Source organism: Macaca nemestrina, chromosome 4 (assembly GCF_043159975.1).
Source record: "Macaca nemestrina isolate mMacNem1 chromosome 4, mMacNem.hap1, whole genome shotgun sequence".
NCBI classification, from domain to species: domain Eukaryota; kingdom Metazoa; phylum Chordata; class Mammalia; order Primates; family Cercopithecidae; genus Macaca; species Macaca nemestrina.
In genome coordinates this window covers 88,885,843-88,907,416 of record NC_092128.1, presented here as the reverse complement: position 1 = coordinate 88,907,416, position 21,574 = coordinate 88,885,843, and the positions used below count along the sequence as shown (strand labels likewise).

General features: G+C 37.0%; 1 protein-coding gene across 7 annotated transcripts in view; it reads right to left on the bottom strand.

Moving 5' to 3' along the window:
- The window catches only part of LOC105475646 (histone deacetylase 9), a 919,991-nt gene that overhangs the window by 847,791 nt on the left and 50,626 nt on the right, over nt 1-21,574 (bottom strand). The window lies entirely within an intron of this gene.

Here is a 21,574-nt window from a genome sequence, read left to right as displayed (position 1 = left end):
TTGAGTGTCGACTTAGCCACAGTGCGACCATGTGTCTTTGAGGCAGTCATATCAACCTTCCAGGTCTCTAAGTCTTCATCTAAAAAAGAGCAAATTTAGCAGTCTCCCTTATAGAACAAGAATATTGAGAACATAGAAATAAAATAATAGGTGTAGAAGGAATCTGTGAGGGAGAAAGCAATTCACATAATTATAATTAGCTTACTATTTACTGTTCACTATAATTTGTTTGCTATTATTATTAGAGAAATTAAAAACCTTTTTTGGATTCTTGGATATAAGTATCTCATTACATAGCATTTTAAACTATCGTTATCAAAGACTTCCTCTTACAGAAAGGACCTCTTGGCAAAAAGAAATGTTTAATGGACTAAAAAAAACCCAAAAAGGCCATAAACTATAAGAGTGACAGAAAACTCCCATGATAATTTCCACTTCTTCTTAAAGTCTTTTGTAATCTTGTTCCAGCCCAAAGTAATAGCAACCATAGTCTTTCTAGGAGTCAAACTAACTGGATGGACTTTTCAAAAGGAATTTAAGGGACTTTCTGCTTTTAATTTGAATGTACTTCCACTTCTAGACACTTAAAGGAAAAGCAACTGGAAGGACATTTTCCTAAGAGTTTACTGGAATGTCAAACTTAAGAAAAAAGCAGCAGCTTTTAAAATTACACTTAATGAGTTTCTTATTAAAATAGTATATCCCAATTGCACTATTTTTATAGACAGATGCTGTAACTCTGAGAATTATATACTCCTTTCTCTTCAGAATCCAACATATTTATTGTGACTCGTTTTTCCATCACTGTTTTGAAAGTGTTATTGCTATTTTTGCCCAAATGTATAAAGCCAGATATAAATACATATTTTCTTTGAAGAACTTTATAACATCACCAAGAATACCTATAATACTTCATATGGTCTCTAAATAGAAATGTGCTATTTAGTTATTCAAACAGCTAAGTAGTGTCATTAGATCTAACAGGCTACTTCTCATAACATCCTTGATGCTCAATAAGTATTAAGATTTAATAACAATTAAAATGTACATTTTTATAAATATCCTTCAAAAATTATATTGATGTGCTGTTTTATTAACATCATCTGAAGAGTCTTGATTTCTATGTTATTGAGAAAGCAACATCTCTAAAGAAAGATAAAAATGAAGGGCAAATTTTTTTATTTTTATATCAAGAAATGGACATTCTGATATTAGTTTTAGATAAAAATTGTTCAATGTGATGTTTACTACAATAATAACATCACCCTTTGGGAGGCCGAGGCGGGTGGATCAGTTGAGGTCAGGAGTTTGAGACCAGCCTGGCCAAGATGGTTAAACTCCGTCTCTACTAAAAACACAAAAAATTAGCCAGGCATGGGGGTGGACACCTGTAATCCCAGCTACTCAGGAGGCTGAAGCAGGAGAACCACTTGAACCTGGGAGGTGGACGTTGCAGTGGGCCAAGATAGTGCCACTCCACTCCAGCCTGGGCAACAAAAGCAAAACTCTGTCTCAAAAAGAATAATAATAATAATGATAATAAACATAAATATAAACATCACTCACATTGTTCTTCATAGTTACAAAGTACTTTTAGACATGTCACCATATTTGATATTACTTTCATAAGAACCACACTAATAGATAACTTGTAACTCTCTCCTCTCACCCTGGCCCTAATAGATGAGGAAACTGAGATGCTATCTGCTTCATAATTAAAAGTAAATAAAATAAAAGTTAAATTTACTTGAATTTGAATTTACAGACTATCTTAAATTAACAAGTGTGAACTTCAAGATTTTGTCATTCTTATTTTTTTACATTGTGCTCTGAAACATTTTATAAATGCTCTTGATACATTCTTGATTCTCAGTTGCACAATTTGATTTTAAATTAAGAATAACAAATAGAAAGCAACAGGAAAGCTTTAGAGAATGTAAGTGAAGCAGCTCTGAAAAGTACCTTCCATCAAGGGCATAGTTAGTGTGATTCTTAAAAAAATGTTTTTCATCTTTAATGTCACTTTGTACAATTGATACTTGTGTATTTGCCAGTATAACTCAAATTTAGCCAATAATTTCTAACAGTTCAACAGCAGTTAATGTCTACCACTTATTTCCACAAAAAAAACACGTAACAACTCTCCATGACATGCTGATTTGTGGCTGGGTATGTAATAGTTGGGTTTTGATTTCATAGCTCCAAACCTAAGTTGCAAAGTAAATCTGGGATGGAAATACAAATTTGACTTACAAATATCAAGTCTTTTTGAAAGTAAAACAACTCCCCTTGCCTTCAGTTTTTTTAATAACTGCCTCCTTATGACACATTGCTCTAACATTTATGAAAATGTTATCTGAATACTCTTTTAATGAAAATTAATAGGCATTTCTATATTGATATTCACTAGTTTCCATTTACTGCATTTCCATTTCCAATAATCCACATTAAATCAAAGTTATCATTACTGCCACAGCTGCACAAGTAGAATATGGTGATTTAAGGAGTTCTCCTAAAATGTTTCAGGGATATGGATCTGCTGTACATATGTGCACATCACATGTATGGATGCATCATAGGCTATATATGCTTCCCTCTCCTCATAGCCACAAAATCAGATTAGCAGCCTGATCCACACCTTTTAGGGACAAAATTGATATATAATTTTATATAAATTAAGACCACTTTAAGTTGCCTGGAAAAGAAAGAAGGGTCAATGGCCAACATCTGTCAATGAGAATGGGGAATTTATTCTCAAATCTTCCCACACTTCTTTATCCAAATGGGCTGCAGAGTAATAGACTGTTTAGAAGTTCCCCTCATATATTAGTCATTCTTATGATAAGTCTGAACTAGAAATAATAGGAAACTGGCCTTCAGGTGGGTAGATAACAAAAAAAGAATAGAAAAATAATACAAATTGTTTGTAAGTACAGATTATCAAAACATATAATAGAAATATATCTGTTTTCAATTAATAGTTTCAATGAATTTTAACACGACTTTCTCCATGCTGTAAAAAACATATCCATATAGGTGCACATTGAAGGAAATAAACACAAGTGCAGCCAAAACAACTGCTGCTATGAATCCTTTGTCTCTTAAGATCCAGGAATGGTTATTTTGGTTCTTGACTACATCAAACCACAATAAAAGACTAAGAATCCTTTGCTTCAAAAAGATCATCTCTGACTACAATTTTGTCAGCTCCCTGAAAGAACATTACTACTGTAATATCCTCGGCTGTAGCACAGGGCAACAACTCAAGACAGTGACATCTTGCAGTCTCAGCTTACCCATGCAGCCAGAAAAAAAGAGGGCACTACCACATTTCACTATCCCAGGCTATTACTGTCCTTAACATCATACGTGGTAGTCTTCCATGGGTCCTTTAACCATTCCACCTGCTCAACAGTAATAGCATCACAAGTCAGAAGAGCTTTACATGACACAAAGAAATTACACATGGAGTATCTCGAGTTCTGATCTTCACAACAGCCCTTTGGGGTACACTGAATCAGCTGTTGTTATTTCCATTTTACCAACAAGGCGTCTGAGGTGTAAAGAGGTTCAGGAATTTGTTTACAGATATGTGGCTGGCAAATGGAGGGCTGATCCTGTAACTCTTAGCCCAGTGCTTTCTTTGTAGCTTTGCAAGGAATTACAGGCCACTTGGGCAGAGCTGTTTGAACATCAAGACCTTGCCTATCTAGTCATTACAACTTCAGTAATGGCTCATTGAGATGCAGGTCTTCTTTACTAAAGGACCTATCAAGCCATTGAATAGATCAAACTCAGTCACAAAACATGATACAACGAATCCAAAAGTTGCCATAAAAGTCTACAAATCATCTCACAACACAAGCTTTCAAATTTGACTTAGACTTCATGTTTCCTGAATATCACAATAACCATTTTGGTTTTTAACTATACTCTGAGCTTCTTATTACAGTTGTCTTTTTTCCCCACTTTTGGGTAACTAGTATTATTTTGGATAGTGTGCTACTAAAAAAGGAGACCACTTTTGTAGTCTACGTAGGTAACAAAAATCTTGTCTATTTAAATCTGATATATCTTCCTTATGGCTAGGGCAAGCCAAAATGTACAGTTCAGTCTACACAGCCATTCACACTTATCTACAGGTCCTTCTCTTCTCAAATTGAGCCATTAACCATGGTTCCTCTATAGAGTACGCTTCAAAAACTCAGTTTATCACAATCACTATATAGATCATTTATTGGTGGGAAAAGCTTACTGTGCCAACACGTTGAACACCAAGAGATTCATCAGATCCTCAGTCTCTCTCTCTCATGCCTTAGAACCTGAAATTCTACTGTAATTTTAACTTTAGAGAAAAGCATTAGAAAACTGCTCTTAACATTGTGTTCAACTCAACAACCCTTACTGAACACATACAAGACACACTGTTACCCAACATGGAAACCTTAAATTCTATTTCATTTATCTGTTTCTTGCTTTTACCATAGACAGTCACCAGAATGAGAACACTGACCTCTTAAAAATATCTTTCTTATCTGAATCCTCCTTTCCATTTCAATTAATACTGCTTTGGCTCAATTAATTGTTTGTTCTTGATTGGATTCTTAATCTAGTCTTCTATCTGGTATCCCTGCCTCCAGGGAATGTATAAATAAATGAATGAGTCAGTAACTACAATTTGGTGACACACAGCTCCTTAGTTGGTATTCAAGTGCCTTCATAACTGGTCTCCTTTCATCCCACTTTTCCTCCTTCCTTCTTTTCCTCATGTATGACCCCTACGGTTTCAGGCAATCTGTGATTACTCCTAGAGTGATGTTCAACATAATTAGCTACTACCGAGGGACAGGCTACTCAGAATGAACACCTGTATGAGCACTGGTGGAGCTTTACTAAAACACATCGGCTGACTATGAGTCCTGACTATTCCTACACAGTATCATTCGCATTCCATGCTTTTGTGTCTCTGCAAAGGATACTATTACCTGCACCTCCCACCTTGAATTCTTGGAGTCTTTTTGGTTGGTTGGTTTTTGAGGTAGGGTCTCACTTTGTCTCACGTGATCACAGCTCATTGCAGCTTCAACCTCTGGGCTCAAGTGATCCTCCCACCTTAGCCTCCTGAGTAGCTGGGACTACAGGCGTGTGCCACCATGCCCACCTAACATTTTCACTTTTTTTTGTAGAAACAATTTATCCCCATCATCCTGCCTCAGTCTCGCAAAGTGCTGGGATTACAGGTGTGAGCCACCACACCCAGCTGTACCTTGAACTCTTTAAGGCCATATCGAAATGAGAATTCTTAGCCAACCACTCCAAGTAAAAGATCAGCTTTCTTATCTATGTTTCCATTGTACCTCGTATCATACCCATAATAACATCACATATGTTAGACAATAATAATGCCTCTTTATGTTAGCGGAGTACTTTCATCCATGATGAGGCTATGTTCTTCAGTTCAGGGACTAAACTACATTCATCTTTGTAACCCCCACACCTAGCAGAGAACCTGGTACATGGCAAGTACACAATAAGTTCCTGATGAATAAGTGAGCAGGCAGTAAGAACTAAACCAATGAATCTGTAGTTATGCAACTTTGAGGCAGAATCACTTATCCAATTTGTTAGTATAGATTCCTGAAAGACTAGTACACAGTCCTTGGATTTGGAACAGAGAAAGAAAGAAAAATATTCTTGAGTTTAGGCCACCATCTAGAAAGAGCAAACCTAGATGGGATGGGTGCCTGCATGGGTTGGGAAGACACCAGACATCCCCAAACTTTGCCCATGAATTATGTTGACCAAGATAGGGTCACTTCCTAGGCTTTTCAATTAAAGTAATTTCTTAGCTCATTGAAAGGATTCCGTTTCTCTCTCACCTTATTAGCATCAGCTTTTTTTCCCCAAGGACATCCATCTTTTTATCAGACATGCTCTACAAACTCAAGTTGGCCTCAAAACAATCAAACCACTTATTCATGAAGACAAGGGAACATGGGATGCAGAGATGTAAGGATACTTGTTTCCCTTCAGCTTTAAGTAACAGTAGCAGGACTGTGCTCACGGTGCTCCCGACAATATGTATGTTGTCCTGAGGAAGAGAATGATAAGAGTCTAGGACTCTAGGGGTTCTAGGGACTGGGAAACTGATGGGCACAAGCAAGAGCCACACCAGCAATGAAGTTGGTGATTTAACCTTCCCTAATACCATCACAGACACCTGCTGCTCCGATTCACCAAATGTGCTGGCAAAGACTGGCATATCAACTACTTTTGGCTCATTCTGGACTCTGGGGAGTGATCTATGCAAGACTATTGGTTTCACTCCCCACCTGCACTGCCAAAGGTTTGCTGAATTCACCCTCAGAGCATACCTAGGAGCAGAACATGTCACCCAGAAGGCCACACATCTCACATAGAGTCTCTGTGCCTACATTTTAAAAGCAAATAATAAGCTCCATTCTAAGACTTTTAGGAGAACCATTTAAGAACAGGCTACATTGTTGGGTGTAATATAGAGCAGGGAACGCAGCTTGGGAGGTTAGTTATGCATATATTTTGCATATTTAAGATAAGATTCAGTAGTCTATACTATAAATATAACTCAATGGTAACATCTAAAAATACATAACATAATCAGGAATGGTCTGCTGGATATTGCATTTCATAAGAACAAATCTTGCCAACTACAGTACCTGCACTAATAAAAATAGACCTTTTCGTAGTAAGCCTTGATTTTTAAAACACTGGGCTTAGCCCCAGGGTATCCAGTACCCAACCCATATTCCAAATGCCTCTACATCATAAAGATCATTTTATCAAAAAGTCTTACTCCACTGATTTTTATGGGACCATCTTTGAAGGCCCTATCTGCAACTCCCCTCCTTGGACAATAGGAAGTCACAGTCACCATTATCACCAATTTGAGTTTAAAAGGAGACTCACAATGCCCAGAAACTGCAGGATATACAGGCTTCTTTTCAGTCATGGCAAAGGGGTTGTTTAAAAAAAAAAAAAAGAAAGAAAGAGAAAAAAAAAAAAAAGCTTTGTCTACCTGTAAATACACACTGGACAGAAGTCTAAAATAGAATTGTGAAAAGGAAGTAATAGTCGAAGTGAAGGAACTTGTAACAGACAACCTCTGATACCTGTGCAGCAGGAGGGCTTTGTAACTCACACGCTATAACCTTCCCTGCAGAAAACTGCCGACCAAGCACGTTGAAAAGAGCCCGTCTCCCTGGTCTACTACCTCACCTGTGTGGAGGCATGGGTTATGATCAGCTAGCCAAATACAAAAGACCTTTAGCCATCATTGTAATTTACAGCGATATGATTCTCTTTTTCAAGCTTCAATATTGTGCACATTTTTTAAAATTCTGTGATTTCTTTAATCACATTTCTTTAACGCTGCAACTCAACTCTGGAAGATCTGATAATCCCCACGTCGAGCAAAGTGCTCTTGTAAAATGTTTCACTAGCTGGGTGGTCTGGAAGTCAATTAACCTCTCTGAGCCTAGTTGCTTAAACATGAATTATTTAACTTACGAGGTCATTGTGAGGCTTGAAGGAAATAAATGTAAAGTAATCATTGGTAAGGTGAAGGTGCTCAAAAACATCGGCTGTTACTATCATTACAGAAATTTTATTTTACTTCAGGCCAAATTTCATCCCAAGAGAAAACAGTGACACACGGTGCCTCTCACTGTGGAACAGAGTCCTGCAGCACAACTATTAATCTTTCTCACTCCACTAGGGTTACAACAGGGATCTAATTACTAAAGCTTTTTTTTTCATTCTTTTTCTTTCTTTTAGAAGGCAAATGTGCACTCTAAGGAAATACACTGTGCTATCCTTTGCTTGGGAATATACCACTTTTACTTTAATCTTTCACTCACGTTAGTTATACAAAAAAATCACTTGGGTGCTACCAGAAAGAAAAACATTCGAATAGAAAAAAAAAACTGTAACTTAGAAACAAGTATCATTCTGTAGAAATTTGAAGGGAAGCATGAAGTCTATTCCCCTGATATTGTATAGATCTTTCTATAAAGAACTTGAATATGTTTTAACAGATTGGCTGGGGAATTTCAATAGACCCTAAGGTCCCTCTGTTTTGGGAAGGATATCACTGATCATTTTACTCACTCCCTCTATCTGTTGCTGGCAGTCCATACAATTTTAAGCCAGCCAAGACACATCTCGAGGCACAAGCAGATGTGCCCCTCAGGTGAAGAAGTGATAACAGAAAATATCCACACGATGAAGAAGGAAACCAGTATGAGTCTTAAGTCACCAGGGCCATTGCTCAAAGATGTGAGGTACATGGTACCCTCCCCAACCAAGACCCATATTGACACTGATTCTGTTTACTCCTCATCCCTCCATCCTTGGCAGGAGAATAGGTTCTAGAGGCAGGGACCCTAAAGCCGATTTGCGCTGACTTCCTAGAACTAAATCAAAAGGAAAACCCCAACTTTCCATGCCCAAGTAACTCCACCTTTTTCTGCATGGCAGATGAGAAACTGAAAGTACCTCTGATTGGACCACTCCCGCAACCAATCAGGCTGATAGAGGGCCAAGTCTTCATTTGTATAGAACGTTATAACTTCACTTCAGCCTCTGATTGGTCGCTTTCTGCAACCAATCACACTGGTCGTGAGCTACTACTGCATTTACATAGGTTGTACATCAAGTAACAAATGGGAAAACTCTAGAGGGTATTTGAACCCCAGAAGATTCCATAACCAGGCTCTTGAGCCCCTATGCTCAGGCCACTCCCACCTCGTGGAGTGTACTTTCATTTTCAGTAAATCTCTGCTTTTGTCGCTTTATTCTTTCCTTGCTTTGTCTGTGCGTTTGGTCCAATTCTTTTCACCGCTAACACATTTGTGACCCTCCTTTCCACTAGGTTTCTCCAGAATCCCTTGCAACTGATTAGGCCATTGGTTATTTGGGCCCTTTCCAAATAACTTACCTTCACTAATGAGCTGAACCAAGCTCATCTCCCATCTTTATCTCCATCTCCTCCTCCCCTTCCAAAGAAATCTACTTTATACCTACAACTTACTTCAATTCTGTCCCTCTCTGGTTCTTTTCTAGCAAATGCTGTTCCTTTGTCTACAGAAACTTCCTTGTGAAAACACACCAGTACATCTAATTTAGGATACACCTAAATTTCCAGAATACATCAATTTGTAAAAAATGACTCATATCAGATATTGTGCTCTTTGAACTTCACCCTATCAATTAGTATTGACTTTTCTAACTTATACAAACTTTATATTCAAGTTAAGAACAACCCAAGTTCATGCTATAGAACCTCGTGGACTATATTGTGCACAGGAGCAAGTTTTAGCTCTGCTTGAATGTACCATGTACTTATTGAGTGCTTGCTAGGAATGTTCAGAGCTGGGAGAGTGGTTCAGATAGCTCCTGCCTCCCAGATTTCATACCAGTGATTTTTTAGAGTACAGTTCAAGAACCCCTCTGAAAATGCAGATGCAGACACTCAGGACTTACCTGAGACCTTCTGAATCAGAATCTTTAGGACAAGGGCCCAGAAACAGCATTTTAAACAAGTTTCCATGGTGATTCTTAACTGAGCTAAAGTATGAGAAGCACAAGAGAAACAACATATGCATATGAACAATTAAGAAACAAAATAACAGACATATAGAGAGAGAAGCACAAGGAAAAGTACCCTGACTTTGTAGTCTGGCTAACCTTAATGCAAATTCCAATTGCTGTATTTTCACAGGCAAAGTATTTACCATTCTGACCTTCAGTTTCCTTACTGGTAAGTTGCTGGCTCTAATAGCTACTTGCAGGGTCACTAGGGATGAGTGATAATATATTTAAAACACTTAGCATAGTGCTCAATATATGTGAGACATTATGACATTCAGGGCCTCTGTGTTACAAACTGCCCTACGAATAGCTTACAATACAAGCTATTTTCTTTAAAAAAAAAAAAATGGGACAGCACAAGTGCTACAGGAATTAGGAGAAGGGAGTTTTCACTGTGATTAGAGGTAGAATGGAAGGTACATGAAAGAGCTGGTGCACAGCTTTGGGAGACTGAAATTTATTCAAACATGCATGGCTGGTAAAAATGTCCTCCTTTCCCAGAAGTTGTCCAAGTCATAGCTGCTATGCTCAATGAATTGTATACAGTTGCAAGAAAAAATTTAAAAATTACCTTGCTGTGTCCCTCAACTATTCTGTGAATTAAATGATCTATTTTTGTATTCCTCATATCATAAAACATTTCCACTGTCAAAATTATCCTCAAAATTATCTCAAGCTTTATGCTAGTAACATGATGATAGTTTGTTGTATGTAGCACATTCCATTCCCAAGGAAATGGTGGAGTTTTATACAGACAGCTTCACAAATATGCCATCAGTTATTTATATACAAAATGATAGTACTGACCTCCTGCCAGAAGAGGGAACTCTGGATTATTATACTATGATTACAGTACAATATAGGCTGCAGCTTTTCTATCATCTCTTCGAAGAACCATGTGAAAGATGTCTAGTGAGGATCAAGGAGGCTGCAAAGACATTCACCTGCTCCAGGAAGCTAACTGGCCCATGAGAGGATAAAGCCTCTTAATGATCCCATTAGTAAAACAGGCTAGTTGATTAAGCTAACTCACTCAGAGCCAATCCTATTAAACCTCATTATTCCTGTGAAGAATCAAAAGTATCTGCAACTCCATCTCAACAAATGGAGCAAAGTTTCAAATGATAAAACCTGAAAAAACAAGGTAACAATTACTGAGTATATAAATACAGTGTCAGAACTCAAAACAAACTTGGCACTCAATCCACAGGACATCTATTCCCCCTGAGTGAGAAAGCCACCTTTGAAACTGAAAATCTGTATTAAAAATAAGGGGACCAAAACAATTCATTTTATTGAAGGCAATTTCTATTAATGTCATATAGGGGAAGAGATACAGCCTTTGCTTTTATATTCCAGTTCTGCAAAAAAAAAAAAAAAAAAAAAAAAAAAAAAAAGCATATATATATGCATGTATTAAAACAGACTGAGACAGATCAACATATATAAATAGCTCAATCCAACATCTGTAGCAGCCCTTTAGATTGTATTAAAGTCCTTGCTGTTTATCAGGCTGGTAAATCATATCAGCTCCTAGTTATTTAAATTGCCAGTTGCCAGGCAACCATTTCTTTTTGTCAACTGTCACTCACTCTTAAGTTCCTCTGCAATACTTCCTTAAGAAAAAAATAGTGAAAAAATCTTGACACACTTATTTTGGGCATAAAAGATGCACTTAATTTTATCTCTGATCTTCAAGAGTCTGAGAATTGAGTGATATTGAGAAAATAAAACCTGTTTAGTGAGTTGGAGGAGGAACAGTGTTGGAACAGGTAGTGATACGGATGAATATCCATACAGAAAAGTTGTGGGACTTTGCTAAAGTAAGGTCCTTTTGGGACCTGGCCCACAGTAGAGGTATGTTTGTGACAAAAGCTTTACAAAAGAAAATATGCACCCCAGAGATAAGAGGTGATTCTCAGCAAAACTGATGTCCAGTTATTATTTTTATAATCATGCTTTTCAAGGTAAGGCAGAGTCCCTTAGCCAACGAAGATAATATTGCAGTGTGTATGCAATTCACTTTGTCAATACAAGTACTTCTAGAATCGCCATTCCCTGTCTCTCTGGGCATTAGTTTCAGACCAGATCATCTCTGAAGTTCTTGCTAGCAATAACATTTTATAAACCCATCAATCTTTAAATTACACAGTTCTCAATGGCAGCCTATATAAAACTGGGCCAACCTAATAAATCAGACCTTTTTGTTGCTACATCTCAAAACAAAATAGATAGAAACATATATATATCTAGATACAAAGAAAATTATTTCAATGTATAATGTTGCTCTTTATTTAAAAATGAAGAGGGATATCTTACTTCAAGTAGGAAATAGCAGAACTTATCAACTTTGAAATTAAAATCTTTGTGCACCAAAAAAAAAAACCCTAATAAAGTGCAAAGACAAATCACACTGGGAAAAATATTGAAATGCAAATAACCTACAAGAATTAGTAATGGAATTATGGCTGAGCACTTTAGATTACATGTGTAATCCCAGAATTTGGGGAGGCTGGGGCAGGAGGATCACTTGAGACCAGGAGTTCAAGATCAGCCTGGGCAAAAATAGCAAGACTTCATTTCTACAAATTCAAAAAAATGTAAAACCTTAGCCATGCACGGTGGTACGTGCCTGTAGTCCCAGTTACTCAGGAGGCAGAGGTGGGTAGATCACTTAAGCCCAGGAGGCCAAGACTGCAGTGCGTTATGATCACACCACTGCACTCCAACCTGAGTGACAGGGTGAGACCCCGACTCTAAACAAAAATAAAGAAAGAAAAACTTACTAATTATTATAATAATATGTTGTTAAATATTATAATTAACTACTAATTATGTTTTCTTTTCTTTTTTCTTACCTATAAATAAGAAAAACAAAGAACAATTTAGAAATAAGAAAAGGACAGAAACAGGCAATAAACAAAAAAGACATTTTCAGCAGCTAATAATTATATGGAAAGATGCTCAATGAGATACCAAAACACATCCATCCAAGTGGGTAACATCTTAAAGTCTTATAATCCTCATGTTGGCAAGGATATGGAACAGTTAAAATTTTCATACACTTTCAGAGATAGTATAAACGCACACATCATTTAAAATAGTAATTTAAAACTATCCTGTCAAGTGGACAATGCATAATACCCTATGATCTGTGTAGGCACAATACTATCCCCCTCCAAAGATATCCATGACCATATCCCAAGAACCTTTGATTATATTACCTCATATGCCAAAGGGAATTAAGGTTGCAGGCAGAATTTAGGTTGCTAATAAAATGACCTAAAATCATAAGATTATCCTGGATTATTCAGAATGGCCCAGTGTATTCAGAATGGCCCAATGTATTCACAAGGATTCTTAAAAGTAGAAGGGATAGGCAAGATGTGGTGGTTCATGCCTATAATCCCAGCACTTTAGGAGGTCAAGGCGGGAGGATCACCTGAGGTCAGGAGTGCGAGACCAGCCTGGCCAACATGGTGAAATCCCGTCTCTACTAAAAATACAAAAAAATTAGCTGGGCGTGGTGGCGAGTGCCTATAATCCCAGCTGCTGCTCGGGAGGCTGAGGTGGGAGAATCGCATAAACCCGGAAGGCAGAGGTTGCAGTTAGCCAAGATTGCACCATTGCACTGCAGCCTAAGTGACAAAAGCGAGACTCTATCTCAAATAAATAAATAAATAAATAAAGTGGAAGGGAGAGGCAGAATAGAATCAGGCAGAAGTGGAAATGTGACTATGGAATGATAGTTGATGCAGCAGTGCTGGTTCTTCAGTCCTGCTGAAGATGCAGGAGAGAGACCATGATCCAAGGAATGTGAGCACTCTCTAGAAGCCAAAAAAGGAAAGCAAATGGATTCTTCCCTACCAGTTCAAGAAGAAACACAGCCCTGCGGACACCGTGAGTTTAGCCCAGTGTGAACCATGTCAGATTTCTCATCTACAGAACTCGAAGTTAATACATTTCTGCTGTTTCAAGTCAGCACATTCAGGGTAATTTGTTTCAGTAGCAATAGGAAACTAATTAGTGACCCAACAATTCCACTCCTAGAGAAATTCCCCCAGATCTTCTTGAGAAAAACCACAAAAATATTAACAGCCAAACAATGTAGAACAGAAATTCTGGAAACAGTCTAGATGTCCATCAACAGGACAATGAATATGTGAAAACTGTAGCAGTTTGTATATTAGAATAATACACAGCAATTAATATAATGGGCCTAGAGCTATATATATCAAAATGGATACACCTCAATACTTACAGTACATTAATGAGATAATAAAATAAAAAATGATTTATATAATACACCATATGTATAAAGTTCAAGAATATATGAAATCACATCATAATATTTATGGATAAATATTTTATATTTAAAAGAATAAATGGGAATGGTAAACACCACATTCAACTCAGGATAATGGCTCACTCTGGGGAGTGAGTGAAATTTTACAAAGAGCACTTCAACTACATTTTAAATGCTTTATTTCTTAAAAAAAAAAAATGTCCTCAGGTAAATAAGACAAAACATAAAGATATAATGAGTAGATGAGTATTTATTAAATTTATTATTCGTATTTTTCTGGATTACTAAAATATTTCATAATAAAAAAATAAACAACATATGTTCCAATGATGTATTTTCCATGTGTCCACCAGCGAACAGGCAAACTGATTCTTCCCAAGTTCACAGAAAATGATCTCACCCAAGGAAGTATCCCTATTAACTTGCCAATTAAAAGACAAAAATACCTAAAAGCAAACATCAATATTTAATCCAATTTTTGTAACCTTCCAGATGTACACTAAAACAAGCAGTGTATTTTTATTTTTCCTTTTATTTTAAGCAATTTCATCTTAGGTCTGCAAAGTCAAGAAGTAATTCACATTGAGAGGGTTTCTTCTGCATGTCTCCAAAGAGGCACACCCAGGTATGAAGACGTCTATTTGCAAGCGGGCATTTACAAAATGGACCATAATAAATGTACTGTCACCTTTCAGACAAAAAAAAGGAGATGATTCATTTAGAAAAAAAGAGTTTAAACAAGCTGTAAGTTGTTAAGTAGACAAAATAACATTCTACATATCCTTGTCAACCCTCCACCAATGAGGATCAATAAACCTATTTACTAAAATACACAAATATTGCAGAAAAAACATAAATCCACTTTTTGTGGTTTAATATTTTTCCCTTGTTACTTATACTTCTATCAAACATGATGCAATTCCTATTTTTCTCTTTTTTAAGAGACAATGTCTGTCTAATGCCCCCAGGGCATTATGAGAAGATTAAGAAATGACTGTTCTGCTTCTTGGGAAAAATGTTAAAAATGAGGGGGTTTTCTGATTTGAATGCTTTTCCTCCTAAACTGGAAAACTTAAACTTGTTCTCTAGGAAGCATTAATAACCTAAAATACTGGAACCAAATTGTTTTTGCTAGAAGGAAAAAATAAACACAAGAAGAATCTGAAAATAATGTGTAACTTAAATATGTAACATGAATAAAAAGTTAAAAGCATTGTTTCTGCAGCCCATTGTTGTTGAACTAAAGCTTATTCAATCTCTCAAAAAGCCAAGGTCTCTTTCTTTTAAGCCTGAGTAAACTAATTATATGTAGTTCTGGGTGGTACACAACTTAATACCTGTGCTGCCAAAATGCCAACCACAACATAAAAGCATAAACATAGCAGCTCTGAAGAAATACTTTTCCCTTTGTTGTTTTCCTGACCAAGCCACGCCTGAGTCCAAATAAATTTATGTCTCAATCAATGACTATGAGTATTGAAAATGAAGAGTTGCCATATCATACCTAAAATGGAAGGTAAACATATTATTCTAGATTCATTTATAGAATACTGTTCAAGGTACAAATGGACTAAAAACTACTACCTAAGAAACAGTGATGTAAGAAATAGCTCAGCCAGACATTAACTTATAATCGAAGCTCTTATCCCTTTAATTCATGCCACATTTATTCATAGCATGACAGCATTCAGCATTCTGGAATTACCTGATAGGGTCCCTCTTCTTCAATAAGATGTTTCCCTTTCTTGATCTCTTTTTATTCTTCCTGTTTCCTTTTTTTCCCAACCAATCAGCATGAAGATTCTTTTGCTGGTGAATCAACAGTCTTACATATTTGCTATGTGCCCTTTTTCCAGAGAAATATCATTTCTTGTTCTATTGACCTCTTTTGTGGGGTCTTTCTGTTACGATTCAAATTATCTCCTCTCGGGATACTTCTATTTCTCCAAGGTTGAGCTTCCTCAACGTAACACAACAGAGATCTCTGAAACTATCTAGGCTACTTTGCTCTCCTTTAGAGGAACTTCCTCACTCACCTCTGACAGATTACCAGCATCTGAATATAACTCCTATCAACGACTGATGAGAAAACCATATGAGAAAAAAATCTATTGATGAGAAAACCACAAATATTTAAAAGATGTTCTCTATATTAAGTTAAAATATACCCCTCTGTAACTTCTATTTTTTTGTTGTTTGCTCCAGTCTTCGAGTGTTCCAGAATCTCTTTGTTATAGTATTAATATATAGTCATTTAATTATTTGAATGCTATCATGTTTCTTTCCAATCTTAAATATCCTCTATTCATTAAAATAAGGTTTTAACCCTAAAACCATTAGCCCAACAAAAATGCACAGTTCCCACTACTAAATGCTGTTAACTTAGTAATATGATTGACATATGTCTGGATAATATACTGGTAGGTACTACAACATAGCCCTTATCAGCTCAGTCAACTTGAAACCATATAACTGCACCCAATGCCATTACATCACCCTGTATGTATTACTTCAAATTATCTCCGTGTGAGATTATTTTGCTTATTCATTGCTTCTTATTGAGTGCCTGTCTACATCAGACTATACCAGACTACAAGCTCCATGAAAGTAAAGATTATGTCTGTCTAATTCACAGGAATCAGAGATCAGTGCTTGACATATGACATATAGTCCATACCAATTGTTGACTGTTCAAATAAAATCAACCTAAAATATTGCTTCTCAGGGATGTCACCTGAATAAATATTCAGGATTGCTTACTGACCTAAAGCCTAAATGTTGTCCATAAATTGTGGAAACACAAAGCAAGTGAAACTTAGTCTTTGTGGCTAGGGAGTGTTCCCAGAGTTGGTGATGACAAGCTGAGTTCTACAGGAGGAACAGAAAGATGTCATTCAAAATACATTTTTACAATAAACATACAGTACCACAAGGTCTTTCTACTTCATTCCTCAGACCTCAGAGAGTTTGAAACTTCAAGGTGGTTAGAAGAAAAGGTACAGGGAACAGCATGTGTGACTGTGCAAGCAAAAAAGAGGACGATCCAGAAACTGCTAGCGCAGTGACTGAGATGATGGCTGGAGAGGAGATGGAAAGAGAAAAGGCAGACAGTGAGGCTGAGGAAGAGATGGAAAGAGAAAAGTTATCAGGGCAGATCACGAAAAGGAGAGCAGGGAGGCTTTCAGAGGCTTAAACAAGAGTGCAACATCATTGAGTTAATTTTTAGAGAAAAAAAGATATGATGGTCTCAGAATGGTGCGTATTAGAGGAGGGCATGACTAGGGGCAAGAAGACCAGGCGGAAAGCTGCAGCAGAATTCCAAATAAGACAGAAAGGGAGACTGAATCAGAATAGGAGTGGCGTTGAACCAGAGGGAATGGGCAGGGAAATCCACAGAGGTAGGACCCACAGGGCCAAAAGATGACAGGGTGAGTAAAAGGGGAAGTCCAAGATGACTCCGAAGGTTTCTGATTCGGTGGACCAGAAGAAGGTCCCAGTTACAGAAATCAGGAACTAAGAATGAGGAACAACAAGCAGTTCAGAAGCCTTCACTTTCCATGAACTGTGGGAAGAAAATATCTCAAAGTGTTAATTGATCCCTCCTGGAGTTGGTACTTAAGGTGACTTTATCTTCTTTATCCATTTTTTATTTCCAAATTTTCTAAAATAAACATGTATTATTCATAATCAGAAAATGTTTTTATTTCCGGAATTTTTCAGTAACACTGCTTTTGTCATTTATTTCCTTCCTTTTAGACTCTTCAGTCTGAAAGTCATTAAAATCAAAACCAGGTATGACATACAGACATAAGGGTACGAAGATTTTATTTTTTTTGCATAAATAGATCCAGCAATAGAGAAGACTGTGACACTACCAGGTGATCCATATCGATTTAGGCTTTTTTTCTTCTTCTAATGAGATTATCTGCCACATGGCACAGGAGTTTTGTATAATGCCTACAGTAGGAATATAACATGCACAGCCATACTCTGCACCAAATTAATAGGTAAAATGAAAAGAGACACTTCTCTTTTTTTTCTTTTGAAACAGAGTCTCACTCTGTCAGCCAGGCTAGAGTGCAACAGTGCGATCTTGGCTCACTGCAGCCTCTGTCTCCTGCCTCCTGGGTTCAAGCAATTCTCCTGCCTCAACCTCCTGAGTAGCTGGGATTACAAGTGTCCACGACCACGCCTGGCTAATTTTTGTATTTTTAGTAGATACGGCGTTTCGCCATGCTGGTCAGGCTGGTCTCGAACTTCTGACCTTGTGTTCTGCCCACCTTGGCCTCCCAAGAGACACTCATTCTCTATGAATTTATTACATTGCTTTTAATTTTTACTTGATCATAGCAGCAATTCATCTTATTTACATACTTAAAAGTATGACATGGTAATATAAAAACAGCTTCTGCCATCACCTTGTCAATAAACAGAACTTCTGTTTCTGTTTATTATATTATAATAAACAGAACAGTTTATTAATAAACAAAACAGTTTATTAAATTATGTTATTATAAACCATTTTCACAATCAGACTAACCAAAAGCATCATACACATGGAGCTTTTTTAAAAATGTCTTAATGTCGTCAGTTGTGTGGTAATAATTAACACATAATATAACTTAATTTCCTGATTTCTTTGAAGAATGTTCTTCCAGGTTTTGGAAAGAATTACCATCAGCAATTGCTACAAAATGCAAGTATGCCATTATAGAGATTTATTAATTCGACAATAGGCCTAGGTGCACCAGATAGACCCGTTTACAAAAGCTGGGGGGGGGATCTTTGCCCTAGGGTCACATTTGGGTGACGAAGCAGCAGGGGGATGGAGTTCTGGAAGCATCTCACCCAGGTTACTATAAATCAAAAGTGATTCAAAACTAGGGATCCAAGGATGGAACTGAAGGACATCTCCTGCCCTGGAGGGACTGAATATATCTCACAACTAAGTCCAGGGTTTCTGTGGATGCAGCTGTTATAATGGAAGGTTATAAGGGAGGAGGCTTCCTCAGCATCATATAATGGTGGCTGCTATGGGTTTACTCCACACACTTGGGAGCAGGGAGAGGAGGAGTCAGAAGTTGTGAACGTGAAGCTGAATTCTCTTGACCTGACACATCCTCTAGAAGGATGGTTGATGGAGCTTCACTTCAAGGGAAGTAAATGTCTACAGCCTATGGGCCACTAGAGATGAAAGGCCTGGGCCCAAGGGTGAGCTGCAAAGTCATTAGAATGGCCTAAGATGAGCTGGTCCCAGAAAGGACAAAACTCTCTGACCAGTTGTCCCTCTGATGAAAGCAGAGAAACAACTAGGGAATTAACAAAACTCTAATTCCCTCGCATGGTGAAGGAGGCACAACAAAGTTCCATGTGGTGCCGTTCACTTCATCCCAGTAACAACAGAACAGACGTCTCCAGAAGACGTCATGGCACTGCATAAGAATACAGTATATTTCAACTTCAAACTCGTATTTTTTCAATAGGGAGAAGAATCTCAGGGATAAGAATGAAAATGGCCACTGGGGGGACAGAAGGATGAGCAGGAGAAGTGAGGGGCTCCCTAGGAGATCACTCTCCTCTTATCAACTGTTTTGGAAACACAATGTATTTTAAGGGTAGTTTCATTGGGCCAAATCAAGTTATTTATTTGGGCCAAATTAAGACATGTCTATTCCTTTCTATATTGCCTAAAATATGCTTAGGGACATGGGAAAATGCAGGAGACCCTTAGGGGTACAGGCTCTTTGTAGCCTTACTCCATACTCTCTAGGAGACAGAAAAATAACTGATCTACACAGAGAGGGGTGAAGTGCTGGAATTCTTCAAATAGAACTTGTCACTCAATTAGTATTTAGGAAAAAAGTTCTGATACAATAAAGGACTAGGGTCAATTTGTTAAATTAAGAACCCAAGGATTTATGTAGGGAAATTATGATTCAATAAACTGATAGAGTATTCTAGATTCTATCCAATATTTGCCTCCTTTTTCCAAACTCTGCTTACCCTAAAATATTTCAAATCTATAAAGCCACAGTCTTAGTCCTGCTCTAAGACATTATTTATTGAAATAAATAAATAAATAAAATGAATAAATAATTCAATAAATTTATTGACATCAGGACCAAGATTGTGGCTGTTTCAACTTGGTAATATGGAAATGATACAAGTTACTAAGAATAACAGACATGTGGAAAGGAAAAGAGGTTAAAGAAAAAAGAGCTCCAATTCCACCCGTGCCCCCACTATTCTGAGAGCCCCATGGACATTGCATCAGAAAAATACAAATGGGCTCCAAGTGCCCCAGCAGTTTAAAATTTTATTTGAAAAACTAGGCTGTCAATATCTATACAAGTACCCTGGCATCATGAAATTTTGCTCTATTCAGAGATGTTAGTCCTCACCTAGATTTAATATTGCTCTCTGAATACCAAAGTTTTAAAGTATTTACTATGCAAAATTTCCTGCTCAAGCAGCAGCTCAGGCAGCAGAGCCCTGCCTATAGGCTCTGATGGGTTTTTAGACCCTCTACACCTTGGATCAAAGGCAGGATTTTCAGATAATTTTAAACCTCTTGCCAGGATGCTCATGAAATGTTCAAGGTTTTAAAATTTATCACCAGATAAAGGGAAAAAAATGTTTTTTACAGTAGATAATTTTTCTGCGGTCCTGAAAGTGCTTTTTAAGGAACATAATCACCTCACTCAGATGTACTGAAACTAGCAAGGGAACAATACAGTTTACTTTTGAAAGGACTCTGCAAAATACTCATTACAGAACAATAGAAGCTGTGCTTCAGCAGGGCCCTCAGTTCAATTTTAAAATGCTTGAAGTCTAGTGTGGTTTGCTTGCTAATCAGGGCACACAACTTCGCACCAGCTGAAGATGCTTGTTTTCATAGAGGCTAGTTTATCCTAAATAAAAATGCTGCTCATTGAGCATTTTAGCTTTATGAAGGCATTAGAAGTCAAATTCTATTGTAGACACTCTCTTTAAAAAAAAAATTAAAGTTTAGTTTCCCATTAAAAATATGAGTGACCTCCAAATTAAAGGCTGCGTCAGAGAAATTGTTTTGTTTTTAAGGTGATATTTATTACTAAAGAACTTTAAATAAAAAACAAAATATATACACATATATTCAGTGTACATATGTATTCTATATATATGTATGTTCAATGATATAGGCATGTAAGTTAAAATCCTTGATAATGGAAGGAAAAGGTTAATTGTATTCTTTCAAATATTGCATACCAACCAATAATTTATTTTAAAAATCTGTTATCATAATTAGATGGATATAGTAATTGCACAGCTGAATAAAAGAAAATATTCACTAATCAATAGCCTATGCATAATGTATAACAATTTTTCCTATATAATATAAAGTATTGATAGTTTCCTAATTTTGCTTATTTGAAGTAAAATAATAAGAGATGGGATAAAATCTGGATCTAGTCTAAGAGTGACTTTTTTAAAGTTCTGTGGAAGACAGTATTTTTTTTCTTATTTTGGTGGGTTCAAAAAGAAAACCCTGTAAAATAACTTTTATGCAGACTTTCCATCTTTAAAAAATACAACAATATCCACAATTTCTTCTTTTGCCAGTTCTGTCTCCCATGGGATGGAGGCCATATCCCTGTTGCC